Raw genomic sequence first — 6,000 nt, forward strand, 5'->3', positions numbered from 1 at the left:
GACCTATAAATCTTGCAGTCTTGTGTTAAACGATGCCAAAGTTTCAGATAAGGAGGTTTGTGCTTTTAGAAGTGAACCCTGAAAGAATTTTGGGTTGGTTATGAATGCTCGGTTTCAGAGAGTTTTTCTAGCACTGGCTCGCTGTGATGTCACCGTGAGCCGGGCTTCCTTATATGGGCATGTGCTATAGGCCAGATATGCTCTAAGACGGCCCTCCTAACAGCTCTGCTTTGCTCTGTTTATGGTTGTTAGCTATGGCTCCCAGGACATCTTTCTATAAGGCAAGCTCAGGAACAAGTTGTTGGAGTTGGTGATTCCCAGCAAGAGAAAAATATTGTCATCTGTCAACTGCATTTCACATGGGACTGTTTTTGTGAACACGAAGCTGGTGAAACAATGGCTGGGAGGCAATGGATTGTGGATGCTTGGGCTAAGGTATCTGGTGTAACTGTTGTCCGAGCTTTCACGAAAGCAGCACTGCTGAACAGCAACCTGACAATAACACTGACTCCAATCAAATGAGTGGTATCAAGTGAAAAAACAGAGTGCAGTTCTTGGCAGCAACCAGCAGAGGCGCATCGCAGCCTAATATAACAATTGCAGAAACGGTGAGAACATTGTGCCGCACTACAAACTAATGAAAATTAGCCAACTGACAAAGTGATCCTTTATCTTCCCGATGGTGGATCAATGGAATTGAATCAAATATCCTTCTCGCATAAGAACTCTGCTGTGCAGTTCACTACCACATTTGGTCTTGTTTCGCCGAGACACAGCATAACTCACGTGGAACATAACTTACGCTGTGACAAATCAGATTATGATGGGCAGCAAAAACTCCCTAAATTTTTTGGGAGTCCAACTGTTTTCTGGCTAACCTTTCTGTGGTTTCCTCTTTCGGTGACCTCTAAATCACAACAGAGGCAGGCAGCTGAGGAGTCACGGTAAAACAACGCCGTACCACCCTTGATGGATTGTCTCGCCTTCTTGCCATGCGTGAAACAGGACCGCTAAGGCAAATTCTTCATCTGCTCGAGCTAAAGCAGGAGGGAGGCTCCCTGCGAGAAAGAATTTTAGGCGACTCGTTTATATATTAGAGGTCTTTGTGAGAAAGTGTAATTGTCCACATTCCAAGTTTCAAGACATAAACTGTGGGACCGTCAGCCGTGAACAAGGCAGCTGCTTGCAATTTGTGCAGTAGATAATAATCAGGCTACATGCAAAGCAGTGTTTCTGTCACATTTTAAGCCCATGCCATACAGAACTGCAGACTTTTAAAAGGAAGGGCTTGCGTAGGTCAGGGGCGTCCAAACTTTTTCCACCAAGGGCTGCACACATCAATGGAAGGATACAAAGGAAACTTTGATATTCTTCACTCTTGTGTTTATGAAACACGCTAAAATCAAACCAATGTAGATCAAAATATGCAAAGCAGTTGACTACACAAAAACTACAGATCAATGCATTTTTTTCAATTATGTTTTTCATCAAACATGTAAATATCTGATTATCCAAATAATATACACATATTATACAGACCAATGCATGTTTTTATTTGCACACTTACATTTTTTTTAATTTAATTTCAAAATGTACAAATAATTCAATCAATTTAAGGCAATTATTATTATTGTATATGACATACTTTTTTTTTTTCAGCCGAGCTTACTCACGTACCAAAAATATTTATCTTTTCAGTGTTTCACTAATTATCATATTCAATTATCTATCATATTCTTTTTTTAATGTAAATTTTCATTTTTTTTATGTATTTAAAAATGACCTGCGTATCTACAAATGGTTAAACAACCTTGGACCCCTTTTGGCTACATCTCTCATCTACAGTAATTCCCAATACAAAAAAAAACTTTATTTGCATTTTCACCTTCTCTTCCCGAGGCTGCTCCATTTAAACAGACCAAGTGTGATGGATGACTTTTGTGAAATAGTTTCACGGCAGCGAGTGATTCATCACGGCGAGACACATCGCAAAACCCCAGAGCAAACAGAATAATAACACAAACACGACTAACGACAAGCTCTCAAAAGCCGCTATGGCAAACATCCCGACATCCTCCACACGCGGCAGCAACTGTAGCGTCCTCCCCCTGGCTGATTTATGGACCGGGCCTCTCCTCGGTCCTCCCTGTGCACACATGGTCACCTCATGAACAGCTGAGTGAGATATTTGATTGGTTGTCAGACAGGAATCATAGACTGCCTGTCTTTTCATTGGCGCTCTATTCTTACACGAGCGATCGAGTTTCATTTGGGTCAGATGGATGCCTCTGCTATGCTCTCACAGCAATTGGGTCGCGCCAATGTTTCCAGGAAACTCTGGTGTTTCTCCAGCGATGGCAATGACAGTTCATAAGACATCATCCGCCCAAAGTCTTCCAAATTATGAATAGTTTAACAACAAACAGGGACGCTGGTCGGGCTCTGACATGTTCAGATTTTGCAATCATTTCCTATACAAATAATCCTTTCCAAGGTCATTTATTAACATCAACATTTATTAACCGTTCAACTGAAGTGTGTCTTAACATTGATTCTTCTTATACTTTCTTCTTAATGCAACCCATTGAGAATGGAATAAAGTTTGCCAAAAAAAAAAACACAAAATAAAGCCTAATTCCATGAAAACGCACTCATTCTTTTCCACTTATGTGACGTCACCAAGGATGGTGGTTAAACTTTTACCTCTTGTGCAGTATTTTTCCTGAAATTTGATGAGAAATCATAATCAAACAAGTCAACAAACACTCAATACAAATAGAAAAAGGCTAGGCTATGCTGCTGTACTGTACGGAACACTGATTTGCTGAAGGAAGTGCTCTTTATTTGAAATGAATTAGCTTGATTTTGATACCCTAACTCTCAACATAAAGTAACAGATGTAGGGTATATAATGTCACTGCACCAGATGGACTATGCGGCAGGCATCAAAATAAACACATAAACACTAATTTACATGCTAAATACGATTATGCACACATCTATAACCCACAAGTCATGCTGGGTAGCTTTGTGTTATGTTGGGGTATGCATGTGGGCTTGTCTTGTCTGTTTGAGTATGTTTTTCCCCAAATAAAAACAAGTAGTTTAATCAAAAAACATGAATTAGGGGGTATATATAGTACCACTTAAAAAAGACTTGTTCTTTTGCCATAAAGGTTGTGTTGCACAATCCTCTCGCCCCCCTCCCAAAAAAAAAAAAAAAAGCTGAGTTCATTTGTTTATATTCGTCAGTCATAGCCGGTCAAACTTCTAAGTCTTCAATCATGAATGACATTCTTAATGGTTAACCGCTGTAAAACCTAAAATCGGAAGGGACAATACTATATGGTACTCTTCAGTTGTACTCTTTTTCTTCCCTTGTTCTATTGACTCCCACACAAAAAGCCAAAGAAAAAACAAAACGTTGACACTCACAGAACATCAATGGCAGCGGGTCGAAGTTTTGTGTGACACATTTTGTCAGAAATCTAAAAAGAATTCCGACTAAGACAGTCTGTACATGAAGTTTTATGGACACTATCATTCACGGTGTAAAATGATGAGCGCTGTTAAGTCTGCATCATCCGATACACAGGACCATGTATCAAGTCCACATAGGCCTGCCACTGATGTGAATTTACCCCCCTCTTCGCTTCTCCAACAGGTGCTACCCGCCTTGCAGAGATTAGGTGATCGTCGCCCCACATCCCACCCCCCTCAACCCCGGATTCTTTTGCACTTGGAATGCCCCGCATGCACAGGAGGACGGAGGTCTCCTAGGCAAGGTAGGCAGTGAGATGAGAGGGTTACAGGGTCACTTGTGGAGTATGAACGAGTGGTAAGATGTGTTTCTGTTATCTTTGAGAGGATTTCATGATAGGACTGGACTCGTGTCATCCATGTGAAGTGTTTTATCAGCTGGAGAGGAAGACGCTGACATGATGCAATAAGCTTCCTAATCTAGTCGAGATTAAACGGGACAAGTTCTCTAAGAAGCACAGGAAATTCACAGTCAGTGACTTCAATAGAGCAGTTACACCAATAAACGATCAATATTGAGCATTGGTCACTCCCAATCCAATTAAGTTACTAAAAAAATGTTATAATCACAATTTGTACAGTGAAACATATTTTTTTTTTTACATTTTTAGCAAACAAACAACATAAAATGTTTTTAGGTTTTTTGCCTGGGAACATTGGCAATCTGTTTAACTCATTTTCCTCTATAGAACTGAACAAACTTTTGGAACTTATGGAAAAGTTAAAGCATGAAGTAGATATTCTTATCACTTACTTTGTATCTCTTAATTCGGATGTACAATTTCCCACATTTGAGTATGCTGGAAAATACACTGAAAACAAGTACATTTACGTACCTTAAATGACATGATGTCTTTGAATGCAACCCCTCACTGCTCATAATAACAGGTGGGATTCAAATGGTCTGCTACTGTTAAAGAGGCCACTGTTAATAGTTGTGCGCTTGATTGACATATTCAGTTCATTTGGAGCTAATCCTGTTCTGTCACTTATCTTTCTGTTCATTAAATTACAGTGAAAATGGGCATATTTTAGACATAGCTGCGAATGGATTGATCCTGATTAATTAATTTAAAAAACTGTGATTAATCTGATAACAATTTGTAATCATTTGACAGCCCTAATTTAAAGTTCAGAACATAAATTTTTTCCATTTCTACCGTTTATCCTCACAAGGGTCGTGGGGGTGCTGGAGCCTATCCCAGCTGTCTTCAAGCGAGAGGCGGGGTACACCCTGGACTGGTCGCCAGCCAATCACAGGGCACATATAGACAAACAACCATTCACACTCACATTCATACCTATGGACAATTTGGAGTCGCCAATTAACCTAGCATGTTTTTGGAATGTGGGAGGAAACTGGAGTACCCGGAGAAAACCCACGCATGCACGGGTAGAACATGCAAACTCCACACAGAGATGGCCAAGGGTGGAATCGAACTCTCCTAGATTAGAACATTTGGAGAGAAATTCTCCCATCATTTGAAAAATAATTAATTATTCGATCCTTAATTTTGACTTTAGAAATGTGGTCAAATGCTCATTCTGACTGTACTTTCCATAAAACAGTAGACATTAGTTCAATTATACCAAATATGACTTTTTGGCACCCATGTGGACCGGACTCTAAAGTGTGGAGCTACTTTTCCACCTTGTGTGACAACTGGAAGAAGGAAAAGTGTTCCTTTTCCTGAACTTTCCAAGACAACACAGGGGAGGCCCTCCATTGTTGTTCGCTCAGGGTTTTCCCAACCATACCGAAGGAAGAGTAAACCACCAACCATCCACAGCATTTTGAAGAGATGTTCCCCAAACTACTGTAAATGGTTTCTTCCATGCACAGATGAGTCTTGCAGTCGTAGACGTGAAGACAATGGTGACGCCGTGAGAAGGAGATGAGGTTGCAGGCTGGTTAAAGGGAGGTCACACATGCTTTGTGTACCCCAGGGAGTCGTGTGGGATGAGACGAGCGGTGCCTTGTGTTGGAGGTGCAGCTCCTGGGCGCCACACGGATGAACTCATGAAACGCTATGCTGTCCACCGAGTCGGGGGTTGGTGGCGCAGGGAGAGAAGCGAGGGTCGACCCCACCATCAATCACTCAGGGTAGAGCTGAGGCCGCCGCTCACGGATCATCCCGAGCTGCAGGAGGAACATGGGGCCAAGGCCACATAAAAGGCGTTGGGTGTCCCCCTCCTCAGCATGCCAGGCCGGAGGAAGGAGTCAAAGGAGAAAGGCTGAGGGGATAACAACCAGGAGGTGTGGTGCCACGTAACCGGAGAACACAGAGGAGGGACGCTCCTGACAGTGTGAGCGGCCCCTGAAACCTGAATTCTAAAAGCGAGAAGCCCAACTTACAACTCAAAGCCTGGCCTGTGAACCCACCACCTTTGGTCACGTGTGCTTTCCATTTCTTTTAAACATGTTTGTGCCTCAGCCAGGAATCAGTCATGAGCAATTTC

General features: G+C 41.9%; 1 protein-coding gene across 1 annotated transcript in view; it reads left to right on the forward strand.

The window, feature by feature from the left end:
* The window catches only part of irf4a (interferon regulatory factor 4a), a 122,290-nt gene extending 118,325 nt beyond the window's left edge, over positions 1 to 3,965 (forward strand). The window contains exons 10-11 of the transcript XR_009128974.1: positions 3,665 to 3,785; positions 3,868 to 3,965. The gene's annotated coding sequence lies outside the window, so the exon portion shown is untranslated. The remainder of the gene's footprint in view (positions 1 to 3,664; positions 3,786 to 3,867) is intronic.
* Positions 3,966 to 6,000: the final 2,035 nt, after the last annotated feature.

The sequence above is a fragment of the Doryrhamphus excisus genome, chromosome 3 (assembly GCF_030265055.1).
Source record: "Doryrhamphus excisus isolate RoL2022-K1 chromosome 3, RoL_Dexc_1.0, whole genome shotgun sequence".
Lineage (NCBI taxonomy): Eukaryota > Metazoa > Chordata > Actinopteri > Syngnathiformes > Syngnathidae > Doryrhamphus > Doryrhamphus excisus.